Source organism: Thalassophryne amazonica, chromosome 3 (genome assembly GCF_902500255.1).
Source record: "Thalassophryne amazonica chromosome 3, fThaAma1.1, whole genome shotgun sequence".
NCBI classification, from domain to species: Eukaryota; Metazoa; Chordata; class Actinopteri; order Batrachoidiformes; family Batrachoididae; genus Thalassophryne; species Thalassophryne amazonica.
Genome location: NC_047105.1, coordinates 106,002,568 through 106,017,674, shown reverse-complemented (window position 1 = coordinate 106,017,674; position 15,107 = coordinate 106,002,568). Strand labels below are relative to the sequence as shown.

General features: G+C 43.1%; 1 protein-coding gene across 2 annotated transcripts in view; it reads left to right on the top strand.

Annotated features, from left to right (window-relative positions):
- cdh4 (cadherin 4, type 1, R-cadherin (retinal)) overlaps positions 1 to 15,107 on the top strand; it is a 1,030,104-nt gene that overhangs the window by 202,973 nt on the left and 812,024 nt on the right. The window lies entirely within an intron of this gene.

Sequence of the window (15,107 nt, the reverse complement as noted above, 5' to 3'; positions counted from 1 at the left end):
GGTTGCTGGTGTCGCTAACTTCACATTTCTCAAAACAGAGTCGCCAATAACCAGAGTTTGATCCTCGGCGGGTGTGTCGTCGAGTGGGGAAAAACGGTTAGAGATGTGAACGGGTTGACGGTGTACACGGGGCTTCTGTTTAGGGCTACGCTTCCTCCTCACAGTCACCCAGTCTGCCTGCTTTCCCGACTGCATGGGATCTGCCAGGGGGGAACTAACGGCGGCTAAGCTACCTTGGTCCGCACCGACTACAGGGGCCTGGCTAGCTATAGAATTTTCCACGGTGCGGAGCCGAGCCTCCACTTCGCCCAGCCTGGCCTCCAAAGCTACGAATAAGCTGCACTTATTACAAGTACCGTTACTGCTAAAGGAGGCCGAGGAATAACTAAACATTTCACACCCAGAGCAGAAAAGTGCGGGAGAGACAGGAGAAGCCGCCATGCTAAATCGGCTAAGAGCTAGTAGCTACACTAAGCTAGCGGATTCCCAAAAACACACAAAGTGAATAATGTGCAAATAATCCAGAGGTGATTCAGCAGAAGGTGTGCCCCAATCAAGGCACCAAACAGGCCATGAAGCAGCACAGGCAACGCACGACAACGGTGCTAAAATAAAATAAAAATAAAAAAAAATAAAAACGAAAGCGTTAGCAAGCTAGTTAGCCTGCCAACGCTAATGAAAGTTAGCTGATAAAAGTGCTCCGTCGCGATGTTTCGACCGTTAGAGGTCTTCCTTAGGCGTTGGAGCACAGTAAAAAGTTAAAAAAAATTAAAAAGTAAAAAAAGTAAAAAAAAGTAAAAAAGTCTTGAAAAAGACTGTTAGTTCAAGTCCAAAACAATCAGATGTCAAAATAAGATGCAATACATATTATTTGAGCCACTCAAAAAAACAATTCCTGTCCAACACAACATAGAGGGGCAGGCCTGACACTTCCACAACGTGTCACTCCTGTTGCTGTCCACCTGATAGCAGCGTTGGCACCTCAATTTGCCTTTGGTGGTTTTTTGGTGAGGCTTTGTGCCTGTCACAATGGGCACAGGAATGTGGTTCTGGCTCCTGTTCTGTGGGCCACCTGTTTTGTCAGTGCCACACAGTTGACACACCAGGTCCACAATAAACCCCTTGTGTGTGCACATTTTTATGTGAGAACATTTGCCCTCTGTGGTATCGTCTTCTGTTTTCCCTATACAGCTCAGTCTCACGTTTATTTTTTTTGTTTGTTTTTTTTTTTTTGTGTGTGCCCATCCTGAAATAAGTCAAATTTTTGTGACGGGTTTTTTTTTAAACTCACTATTACTAACCCTACTCCTACCCCCAACCCTAACCTTAACCAGAACCTAATCCTACTCCTTCCCCCCACCCTAACCATAATCACCCCTGACCCGCCTGCTTCACTTTTAATATTGTGCAGCCATCATGGAATGAATTAGAATGAATTTGTGCCGCCGTGACCAAAATGAGGTGCTTTTCCTCACAATCTCACAAAACAATAGATTATTGTATATTTTGTGCTGCTGAATCACGACTTGCTGTGAGACCAGTTTGCCCTATGTGTGCCACATGCTCCAAACTTCATCTTGGCCAGGTCCATGAACAGTTTGGGACTTGTATAAAAATTGTCCATGTAAATGTGGTACACAGTACCAAGCGTGGATGGCTGGATCAGGTTCATGACCACATCATCCAACAGCTCATGCTCACTTCTGGTCACAGTCTTGTCAGTGTAAATGGTAAACTTGAGTGTGTCGCCATTGCTTGAATCAGCCAATTAAAAGTTTCATGCCCCATTTTGTTGGCTTGTACTTCAAATATTGAGTCATTCCCGCTTTTGCCTTCATCACCACCATCCTTTCATCCACTTCCAGCTCTCTCCTTGGGAGGGAGCTGGCAGGCCTGGCAGGCAGTGAGGATGTCATCATAAAGAGGTCTGACTCGAAACACTTTGTCTTGGCCTGGTGTTCCCTTTTTCCTGTCATTTTCTACATCCTCATCTGGATCACTCAGGTGGATGTTCCAGAATATTGATCTAAACCTGTCTCTTGTCATTATTGTAGCTGGAAGGGGCACAGACAAAATGTAATTTTGTTTCCAGTAGTCCTGGAGACTTGGCAGGGACACCAATGACATACAGTTGTATGCAAAAGTTTGCACAGCACTGATAATTTTCATGATTTTCCTTTATTAATCATTGGCTGTCTGGATCAGAAATTTCTGTTAAATATATCGTATAGCAGATGAACACACTGATATTTGAGAAGTGAAATGAAGTTTGTAGTATTTACAGAAAGTGTGCAATAATTATTTAAACATTAGGCAGGTGCATAAATTTGGTGCATAAATCATTTCATTAATTTGAATACATTTAGCACTAATTATTGGAACACAAAATTGGTTTGGTAAGCTCATTGACCTTTGACCTCCTTACATAGGTTAATCCAATCATGAAAAAGGGTGTTTAAGGTGGCTATTTTGCATCTCTTCTAATGAGTGGCAACATGGGACCCTCTAAACAGCTCTCAAATGACCTGAAACAAAGACTGTTCAACCTCATGGTTTAGGGGAAGGATACAAAAAGCTATCTCAGAGATTTCAGCTGTCAGTTTCCACTGTGAGGAACATAGTGAGGAAATGGAAGACCACAGGCACAGTAGTAGTTAAGGCCCGAAGTGGCAGGCCAAGAAAGATCTCAGATAAGCTGAAGCGAAGGATGATGAGAACAGTCACAGTCAACCCACAGACCTGCTCCAAAGACCTACAACATGTTCTTGCTGTAGATAGTGTCTCTGTGCATTGTTCAACTATACAGCACAGTTTGCACAAGGAGATACTGGATGAGAGAGTAATGCAGAGGAAGCCTTTTCTGTGTACACGCCACAAACAGTCGCTTGAGGTATGCTAAAGCACATTTGGACAGCTTCATTTTCGAATAAGGTGCTGTGGACTGATGAAACTAAAATTGAGTTATTTGGACATAAAAAGAGGCAGTATGCATGGCCAAAAAAGAACGCAGCATTCCAAGAAAAATGCTTGCTACCTACAGTAAAATTTGGGGGTGGTTCCATCATGCTGTGTGGCCAGTGCAGGTACTGGGAATCTTGTTAAAGTTAAGGGTCACATGGAATGCAATCAGTATCAGCAGATTCTTGAGAACATTGTTCATGAATCAGTGACAAAGTTGAAGTTGCTCCAGGGCTGGATGTTTCAACAAGACAACGACCCTAAACACTGCTCAAACTCTACTAAGGCATTTATGCAGAGGAACAAGTACAAAGTTCTGGAATGGCCACCTCAGTCCCCAGACAACCAATGATTTATAAAGGAAAATCATGGAAATAATCATGGGTGCCCAAACTTTTACATACCACTGTATATATCAGAAGTCCAAAAAATGTGGACAGATCTTCCATTTCAATGTCTATCCAGTTGTATTTTTTTTTCCCTAATGCCTTGTTTTTTACAGCAATTATATTGGTGTTGGTACAAATTGTTCTAATTGTGTCAGTTGCAAAAAAACAATAGAAAAAGGGTCTTTTGGAGTGGAAAGCATATCAACCTGGACTCCTGGTGTTCTCCGTGGCTGAAATCTGCTTACTGCTGAAGCAGTGTCTGCATCCTCCTCCGTATTCCAGCAGTCAGCGCTGGGGCATGGCTCTGCTGCACGTCTGAGTGGAAATCTAGATCTGGAAACAGAAGCGCGCGCTCCGACCCTCTGTTCAGATCTCTGTGCGCATGTCGGTGGATCCACCTGCTCTGGTTGTTCATCTAGAAGAAACGAGGGATCATCTCTTTCATATTCAGAATCCTCACTGTCGCTCACGCCGTCTTCTTCCGGTTCAAAAAATAACTGAAGCGCTTGCTCCACATTCATAAAACAACTAATTTTTACAACAACAAAAAAAAAACAACAACACCACACTAACCACACATGCTAACTACTCCACCACAGACTAAACATGCACTCCAAACACGCCAAATATCTCTCAAATCCCTCAAATACCAAAATTCTAATCGCTCTCTGCTTTTCTCTCTCCTCATTGAAACACCCACAAAATTCCTTCCCTCAGCAACCAAATTACGTGGCTTGGGGATTATTGTTATTATATAGTTTATTTTCAACCAGTAATAAAGAGAAATTTGTGTTTTTTTTTTTTTTTACTTGTGTTGCCATGGGCAGAGGGAGGAGAAGGAAGAGAAACTCTGTTTGCGTGCGTCATGCGCAGCACACACAGTCAGAACCATGTGGGGTGGGTGGGCTGTGATCAAACACACATGGGGTTAGTAACTTCTGATTGGTGAAAAATGCACGAGCTAACCAATTAGGAAGAAGGAATACATGGTAAATGGACTGCATTTATATAGCGCTTTTCCATCTGCATCAGACGCTCAAAGCGCTTTACAATCAATGCCTCACATTCACCCTGATATGAGGCTGCTGCCATGCAAAGCACCCACTACACACCGGGAGCAACTAGGGGATTAAGAACCTCGTGAAAGGGCCCTTAATGATTTTCCGGTCAGGCTGGGATTTGAACTGAGGATTCTCTGGTCTCAAGCCCAACACTTTAACCACTAGACCATCACCTCCGCTAAATGAGTCATATTTCTTCCCACTGCTGTTGCTGCCACAGCAGAGAAGGAAATGATCCTTTTTGCTGCGTGTGTGTACATTACGCGCAGTGAAAATGACAATAATATTCATGAAAACGCATGGTGTAAAAAATACTCATAAGTCAAGTTATGCTAGGCCTATTAACAAAATTTAAGTGCTATAAAGGTTGAAGTCTCCACGTTCAACACACATTCAAAAGGAGACCCAGAGTGCAGTGGATTGGGGGTTACATTCACTTAATTAGGTCATGTGACTTTTGACGTAGTGGTGAGTTATTCGACTCCCGAGGGTTAATGCTAGTCATTATACGGCATTATATGGGAATGTGATGACATTCGGATGATTCTGTTCCACACAACTGGCATGGCTTTGCTCAAGGTTTAGTGGCACATTCCTGATCATTTGGCCAGATCCTGCTGGAATGTCCCTGTTGTCAAGAAGCCCGGCATGGTGAGCACTTGTGTGGGCACATATGACCCCTGGATCCTCGCTGTTGCACTCTAGGGCTGGCCACAGTTCTCTGCACAACTCCAGTAACACTGGTCTTGGAAAACCAAATTGGCTTATGAGCCAATTATCATTATTTGCAAGTAAATCCTCGCGTTCCCTGAATAATTGCTCATGTTGGATTGCAACATTTGCAAGGTCCCCTAACAGATGTGCACATCACTCTGATGACTTCTTGTTTTCACATTATTAACAGTTTCCCAGCATCACCTCTAAGTGTCACCAGAGTACCAATAGCATTAGAAATGTGCGTACACCAGTCATGAACTTGGCGTGGGGTACTGCACATTTCCACAGGAAAAGGACGCACTCCACATTTTTGTGCATATGCAACCTTTGTACATGAGGCCACAGGTTCTTGAGAAACTTCAAATCCATAATAACATTTTGGGAAAAAACAAAAACAAAAAACAACCATTGGTCAGGAAGCAGGAGATGCGCCCAGGTTTTACACGATATGTTGAATGCTGCGCATACACAGTGATCAGACTGTCGGTATTGGGAGGGGTGTAGCGCATTACAATGATGCCAATAACACACGATGAACACAACTTCTGGCTTAAATGCTGTTATCATGGAAGTCACCAAATTAAAAGAACCAAAAAATAAGGATGAGCCCTTTCACATCTAGTGAATTTTAATGTGCCAGATCAACTGAGATGAGATATACTTTATTGATCTCACAGTGGAGAAATTACGTTTGCACTCCAGTTACCTCAGACAGCAATTAGTCCACAATTATTACTTGTTTACCGTAATAATGGCACACATCAGAATTAAGGACAGCACATACACATTTGACATTTTTTCTGTGCACTAAATTTGAAGAAGTCCATTATCCGAATTGAGGCAAGTGGGTGAAGGTCGTGCAGCAACTCTGAGTTGCGCCACCGTCAGCTTGGGGGGGGGGGGAAGACGGGGACCAGCAGCAGCTAAAACCGTGCTGCAGAAGGAAATGGGGGTGACGTGAGCAGAAGCCAAAGTGGGGGTGTGTGTGATAGGGGGTAGGAGGGGGATGGGGAGAGGGAGTGGAGCATGCTTCAGTCCTATGAAAAACAGTTTATTGTCTTTGTAGGGTTGAGATAAGAAAGGAGCCAAATAATCACCAAGGCCTGAAGACATTCCTCTGGAGGAAAACACTTGGGCAATTTGTCCTTCAGGCTTGATAAGCCTGCCATGTTGTGGTTTGCAGTGAAAAACACTTTTTACAGTTCCACTTGAACAACCAAATCCCAATTATGAATTAAGAATATTCCCCTGAAGGCTTTTCTTTAACTGAAAAAAAGCTGTTTGGCTTTTCCTCTACAGCATCCCATTGGTGTGTTCACCACCTACTGGATAGTTAGTGGATGTTGGCTGGATTGTGGAAAATTATCAGGAACAGTAGATGCACCCCTACAATTTTTGACAGGATTTGCTGTCAAAAATTAAATATTTTTAACATATTTCTGCTTCCCGTAGCAACAAGGACCACCTGGATACTCTTATTGTTAATGATGTGCAAGATGGGCAGTGAGAGAGTGCAGAGAGTAATTTGTGTGACATTACAGAAAGAAAGTAAGCTGTAACATGACTTAAAGTTGACTTTTTCAGCAAACATTCATTCATTAATCCCATACTTCTCTATCCTTAGTCAAGTCCTGGAACTCTTCCTGAGGGATCCAGAGGCATTTCCAAGCCAGATGGGAAATATGATCTCTCCAGTGTGTCCTGGGCTACCATATCTCATGGCATGTCATGATTCAGCTTCGTGAAATATACGCAAATCTACTGGTTTGTGATATTGTCATGAAAAGTGCAAAATTTTCATAAGGAGAGCACAAATTTATTCTAATACATTCTGTGAGGGGTGCACCAAATTAAAAGTGCTCCGAGTGGGTCTGGGGGGGTATGGTTATGGTTAGGGGGTTGGGGTAGGGTTAGTAATAGTAAGAAAAAAAAACCCTGTCACGAAAATTTGACTCATTTTGCAATGGGGCCTTCTCCCAGTTGGACCTGCCTGGAAAATCTCCTTAGGGAGATGACCATGGCGCATCCTCACCAGATGTCCCAACCACCTCAAATGGCTCCTTTTGATGTGAAGAAGTAGCGGCTCTACTCCAAGTCCCTCCTGGATAATCGAGCTTCTCACACTGTCCAGGAGTATAAGCCCAGATACCCGATGGAGGAATCTCATTTCTGCCACTTGCATCCATGATCTTATTCTTTCACTCATTATGCAAAGTTCTTGACCACAGGTGAGGATAGGAACATAAATCGACTGGTAAATTCAGAGCCTCACCTTCTGGCTCAAACTCTTCTTTACCACGATGATCCGGGCACAATGTCCGTAAAATTTCAGACCCTGCCCCAATCCGTCTATCGATCTCCCGCTCCAATTTACCCCCACTTGTGAACAAGACCCTGAGATACTTAAACTTCTCCACTTGGCGCAGTAACTCTCCTCTGACCCAGAGGGGACAATCCACCATTTTTCGACAGAAGCAAACGTCATCCTGTTATTATACTGTTGCGTAAAATGTGAAAAGGTTGTTCTCTCTTTCAGTTAAGTGAATTATTGCTCACCTCGTTAACACAGAAAAATGACTGCGTCTCACGTGACACACAGCTTTGAGTATAATTGGAAAAGGGCTCATGTGTTGTATTACAGCCAGTCTGTGAACTGTGACACGTTTGTGTGGCACTGTGATTAGCCCAGCATCCATGCATGTCTCTTGTTTGACCTCTGGCCTGCCTTTGAAGCCATTATCTCTGACAACACAGAAGCCCGCCCGCCCTTCCAGCGTGGGTTTATCACTTGCCACTCCTCACCTGTCACCTTGTCTTAGCTTCAGGAGGAGCTTTGCAGCCTCAGGGCTCCCGCTGACCCTTCCCCTGTGAACAAGACAGACCTCTGAAGGATGTCCCAGTCTCATCCCACCTCCTCAGTCTGCATTGATGGCCTGTGTTTATCAGCCAGAGCAGGTTAGACTGGAGGAGAGTCTGCAGGGAGGAGAAATAAATAGACAAGAAAAATCAATGTGAGCTGCATCATTGGGCCCTCCTGCTTTAAGAAACAGGTTTATTCAGGCAAATATTTACCCATTATGTGGAGCTGTTTAAATCTTGTCCAGACTAGTCATCATTGAATTCAAAGATTTCTCTTTAAATGTGAGTACTTCAGTATTGTGTGCTGTGCAGGGAATGGTGTTAGGATTTGAGCAGTACTGCTTGTTGTTGTCAGTACTTTGATAACTGCCAGCCTCGGGGATCGTGCTTTGTCAACATCATTGTGATTGTGATTGCCTATAGAGTGGGTGGCTGTGTGGCATTGGAAGTGCATTTCCAATATAGAGACCGAGGTTTGATTGTGTACTTGAGGTCACCTGCGTGTGTCCTTGGACAAAACACCTCATCTGCATTGTCTCACTCGACATATCTGTAAATGGGAACCAGCTGTGGTTGGGGATGTAACCTGAGACTCACCTGGAGTGGTCATGAACTGTCACCCACTACACTCTCCAGGTATAGGCATGGACCTGATTGGCCTCAGGGCCAATATTGGTCTTACGAACACTGTAGGACTAAATGCAGATCTCTGCACAGTTCCTGCTACATGTTTGGATTTTCTGGTGCACAAATTACATTACATTACACTCTACTCTTGCCCGATGTTGATAGAAAGGGTGGCTCTCTTAGAGAGCTGTTTCCATAAGCTAGAGCAGCTTCAGAGTTCATTGGCATTAGATGAAAAGGACACCCCAGATAAGCTTACTATTGGGAATACGATAGTACAATTGAACTTGGAGCCAGACTGCCTCATATCTTACTGTCACTTTTCTACATTCTTTAGACATTCTTGTGGACAGCTTAAACTCACCGCTCACAACCACACTCAACATGATTGCTCCACCTATATTAAAACCACACCCCAAAACACAATCACCTTGTTTCAGTGATTACCTACATGGTCTCAAGCACAAGACTACAGGTCTAGAACAAAAATGGCGTAGTTCAAAAGTAGAAGTATTCCGCCTCACATGCCGTGATGCTATTCTAGACTATAAGCATGCACTACTGGCTACAAAGCGGGCATATTATTCTGATTTGATCAACAAAAACAAGCATAATTCAAAGTTCCTGATTGACAAGGTGGCACCACTTATTCATGGGCAACCACCTGTAAGTCGTTCTCCTTTTACAGCCTAAGATTTTTTTAGATTACCTTGAGAAGAAAATAAATGACAATAGGTTAAATATATCCCAGCATGTCTTAATCCAGCCACTACACCCTGTTATCAGGGTGGGTGTCATTACTAATACATTACCTAGATTTACCAAATTTGATAGTATCTCACTGGGTGTGCTGACGATACTTGTAACATCTGCTCAAAGCAGAATCTGCTAGTTAGACCCTATACCAACAAAACTGTTTATAAACTCAACCACAAGTGCAGCAAAAATTAGCTTGAATGTTGTTGTTATGTGTCGGATGCAGGACGGAGAACCGACCAGCGTTTGAAGGACCCAGTATGGAATAAGCAGAGCACGGTACAAAGGATAACTGAATTTAATGCATAACAGTGATGTGATAAAAAACACAGTAAAAGAGTGCGCGGTCTGGCGTGGTGGTGACACGGTGCGCTCCTAGCAACACAAACGGTCCGGAGCCAGAAACTGTTCGGACCCAAGGACCCCGCCGACACCCCCCAGGTGGCCGCGACAAACCGAGTCTCAGGAAGTGTGCTGACGAGCGTGAGACCTCACCCCCTCCTCTTTCACAGACCATGCATCAAACCTGGACGTTCTCTGCATCCACTGATGGGAGATGGCTCTAGAGACGATGATCACACCCGTCTGGTCACAAGGTCGAGTCTCTGGCAAATACACACTGTGTACTCCAGACTTAAATGCTACCATGTTCCAATCCGTGTAGATGCACCACAGCTGTGAGTCCTGAACGAGCTGCACCTGATCAGCCTCAGGTGATCAGGGTGAGGTCCTGATAACTCAGCCACACAGCCACTCAGTCCCAAATGCGCACCACCTGGAAGGAAAACCAAAAGACAGAAACAGAGGACAAACAAAAGCCAGCCAGGCACGCCAGCCACAACAGTTGTGATTAGTTGTGAAGTACAACTAAATGAAGATTACAGATAATTAACAAAGGCAAATGGCAGCACTTTGCATCAGAACCTAACAGTTTATAGTTAGCTCTGTAGGTTAGCGAGTGGCACATCATTGATGTCAGTGTAGAAGGCTCTATGTTGATGCTGTTTTAACCAATTGAGGGAGATGGTTGTATTTGTTAGCTACTAGAGAGAGTTACCATCCTGTTAGCACAGCATAGCATCTTATTCAGGGAGATATTTTAAAAGAAAGATATTGCTTGTGCTTTCTGTGTGCTGAAATTTATGTATTTCTTGATGTTTGATGCTGTGCATCATGCTTGTCTCCAGCAAACACACTGTTACAAGTTGGTGGGGGTGTAAGGCAGCGCTTAATTACCCATCATGCTCTTCTCTGTGTCAGGCAGAACTGGCACAGGATTCCAGGACTATGGGAGTAAAAACTAGGTTTGAAATGTTAAAGGGGTGTGACTTGGGGTTACTGATTAGTTGTTAATATTCTAATTAGCCACTATGGTGCAATATAAGTATTTTTACTGAACGTTTGACACTCTTCAGTACCGTACATGTTATTTATAGTGCAGTGGCTTCAAGTGTCCACCAGGCCCTTCGATTACCTAAAAGACTTCACAAGCATCTTTATAGTCCTGGCTTGTGCATGTTAAAAGCATATGTGTTAGAGGTGTAACAATTAACCAATACAAATCAGAAATTGATTTTAAAGTACTAGATATGACTACATTGATTCACAGACCCTTGAATCAATGTAAATGTATATGAATTTGTTGATGGCTTAATTTTCACCTAATAAATTTGTTGAGTTAAACTGTTTCTCTGCTGCTTCTGTGTCTTCAAACTCTCACAAAAGTTCAAAAGTCAGCATGAGGCTCTCATGAGACTGGTCACAGGAAAGTTTAACTTTGCCTGTGAGGTAAGTGGCATCACAAGCTGCTTTTATGCTGCACTTTCTGTGACTTTATGTAGTGCTGACTCCAGTGGCAGAGGCAATACCAATGTGCTGCTCTGCACTAGTTAAAAAAGCAAAACAAAACAAAACTAAAGAGGGTCCCTTGTCTTTCATGAAATGTTGTTGCCCATTCGGCTGCTCCCATTTTTGTTCAGGGTCACCACAGCAGATACAGCCAGATCCGCAGTGGTAGGTGGCACGCCGGATGCCCTTCCTGACGCAACTCCAGTGCTACCTGGAGAAAGATACACAGCCGCTGGTGTTTCAAAGAGGTCTCCCATCCAAGTACTAACCAGATCCTGCACTGCTTACCTACTGAGATCTGATGGGATCAGGCTGACACAGAGCAGACCAGCTGCTTGTCTTTCATGAAATATGTGTTTGAAAGTAAGTAATGTCACTTTTGGCTTATTGTAATTTATCATGGAAAATGAATGTTCACATCAAGCGAAAAATTGTATTGCCACATAAATGCATTGTTCCATAATACAAAGTGTTGTCCCTGAATTGTATCATAGCCTATGTATCTAGATACATATCAGATCATATTATGAAGAAGCGATACACATCCCTAATGTGCATGTTAAAAGATGCCATCAGGACCCACAATAAGAGATGGACTGGTCCTCATCCATAGCTACAGCTTTGTTTAGACTGACTGTTCAACTGGGATTATTACATCCGCCAATGACGTAATAAAATTCATTCATTCATTCATCTTCTACCGCTTAGTCCAATTAAGGGTCGCGGGGAGCTGGAGCCTATCCCAGCAGTCATAGGGCGCAAGGCAGGGTACAACCAGGACAGGACGTCAGTCTGTCGCAGGGCCAGAAACAGACAAACAAACACAGACACACCCACACACACACACCTACGGACAATTTCAAAGATTCCAATCCACCTAACCCGCATGTCTTTGGATGTGGGAGGAAACCGGAGCACCCGGAGGAACCCCACGTAAACACGGGGAAAGCATGCAAACTCCACACAGAAAGGCCACGGGAATTGAACCCACGACCTTCTCGCAGGCAACAGTGCTAACCACTAAGCTATCGTGCTGCCCACGTAATAAAATTATTGGTGATTATTTATTTATTTATTTGTCTGTCTGCAAGCTGGATTACATCAAAATAACTGCATGGATTGTGATGAAATCGTCACCACAGATAGATATTAGGCCATGGAAGACTCCATTAAATTTTGGAGGTGATCCGGATCCAGATTCTGGATCAAGATTTCACATTATATAGGCTTTGAAGGATGGCTTTGAAGGATGGCTTTGAAGGATTACATCAAAACTACTTCACAGATTCTCACCAAATTTGCACCACAGATAGATATTAGGGCATGGAAAACTCCACTGAATTTTGGTGGTTATTCAGATCTGGATTGGCGGACAGAAATTTCCGTTTTCTCTTGTTGCATATATGATTCACATCTTATCTCAGTGATTGACTGTCCACATTATATACAGCAAATGGCCAGATCCAATTTGAGTGTCTGTGTGGCAATCCACATTTTTCATCTTATCACAACAGTTGCTATGTTAATGGCATAGCAGATTAACCTTCCACATTAGCCTGCACTGATTCATCCCCCCCACAGGTAAACCACCTCATCACGTGACCATGGTGAAGACATTTCTGTCACGTTGGCTGACAAAACTTTATGGATGGAACTTTATGGCTGTATACATGCATTTTTTGACTGTTCAGACTTGCAACATGGGATCAAATTCAAAGTGGACATGCACATAAATGGGATTTTTTTGTTTTTTTTTTTTTTTACCAGCGGTCTGAACAAAGCCTTTCAGAATACAAAATTCCAGAGCTGGATATGCAGTAGTGTTCAAGGAGTTGCTTATGGAGTGTTTGCAGGGAATTGCAGGGAATATCTGGAGCTAATTCTGTGGTCCTACAAATGATCCCTCTTGTTTCTGGCATTAAACAAAACTGATTAACATCTGATATGCATTTCTTTAAATGATCGATTAATGCTTGGAATAGAAGGATACGACTGGTTGTCCTGTCGCTGTCATTCTCTCCTCCTCTTTCAGTGATTGCTTATGTGGACTTTGTGGTGTGATGACGTATTGTGTTCTTTGACCGAAGCAGCTGTTGGTGAGCTGAAGCTGTGTTTATGTTCTGCTTTGGAGGCGGCCTTGAGGAGACCTGCCGCGTTGCTGTGTCTGCTTGATGAGCTCTGAAATGTCGAGTGGATTTCAGCGCTGAGAAAAATGCCGGCACTCTTTCTATCTTTCACCGTCGAACACTGTCAAAGCTTCGCCGAGTTTGAAATGACAGTAAATTGCAAAACCAACACCACTTTGCTGTGAAATAGCTGGAGATGTTCCATGGGATTCAGATGAGTGACCTTTAAACTGTTAATGACACGTTGTGAAGAAAAGACTTGGTGCATGAACCTGTGCAATAACAAATCCAAGAAGCGAGGTGCTGCATGGCCCCCGGCTGGGACTGTGCATTTATGTGCCCGTTGGGTTTGTTTGAAGCACCATGTGTATTGATCACATAAAAGAAATTATTTTCAAACAGGGTTGGATTGGATTTTTTTTTTTTTAGCTTTTGTCATGTGGCTGACAGGGTAGAGTCCAGACTATTCACAGTGGGGACAGTAAAAGTTCTTTTCTTTAAACTTCTCTCTCTCTTTTATTTTCTCTTGCACTTGGCTGCACTGGGCTGAGGTGTAATTTGTTATAATTGCACACTCCCATTCTTTTGTGTTTTGCTTTATTCAGTCCACTGTTCAGTCGTCAGGAGCGTTATTAACCGCAGTGTTCAGTTTTGTGCGACTTCATTGATTTGACAATTCCTTTTGCAAAATACGAAGCTAAAATAAAGGTGGTAGTTATTTATTTATTTCATTATCTTTAAGATGCACAGTGCTTTGTCTGCCTCATTGTGTGCAAAATTCATATAATCAACAGACTGGATAGGAGGTGACACAGTACTTTTGATCATCTGAAGCGATGACACAAAGCAAAAGTGACATTTCCAAAAATGTCATTGATTTTTTTTCCTTTATTCTGCACTGTGCAGGGTTAGAGCACATTTCTAAATGATCTGGATGATCCATGTGAATGATTCTGGCCCGGATTTCTTTTATAAGGCCTTTCTGATGAATTGTAAGCTTGGTTATTCTCTCAGCATGGGGCTCTAATAAGCCCGGAGACCCAGTCAAGGCCCAAAAGTGAAGCACAATTTAAACCAATCTGGAGGAGCAGGCAGCATGATTTATGGTGTTGGACTGACTGCATTGCTGCTGCTCTCCTGTAGACCCCCCTCTGTAGCCAATCACAGCCAAAACACTCAACACTTCCTGCTCCGGCTGACTCTGAACCCTATGTGGTGCCGCTGTCTGCAGTGATGTCACTGCCTCTAATCTATTTGGTTGATTAATTCCTACACACACTTTTACAAAGAGGAAGAGCTGGAAGGCTAAAAGAAGCAGTTAACCATGCTTTGCTTTTGAAGTTCATTTCTTTTTTTCTGCATATTGTGCAGTTCTGATTACCTCTAAAGGTCAGTTTTTTTTTTGTTTTTTTGGTAGTCTGCATATACCATTTGCAGACTTCAGTCAGAGATGGATGTGGGCCATGGTTATATATCATTTTCTCCGTGCAATGAAATAATGGAACTCCACATATTCTCCTTCCCTCAGGGGGTTTCATTTCTGTGGGTGAAACCATCAACCACAATACCGAAGTGGAGCCAGTGGATTTTTTTTCCATTTTTTTTTTTTATATCTGGCAGATGCAGTTTTCAGGTGATTTCACAGTAAAGCACCAAACATTTGCCATTCCCATGATAATGACAAAACACATTGGGCGCTGCTGTTAAGCAATTCTGATGGTTACTCTACTTAAAGTTAGTGGAGGATTTGTGGCCAATTATTAGCA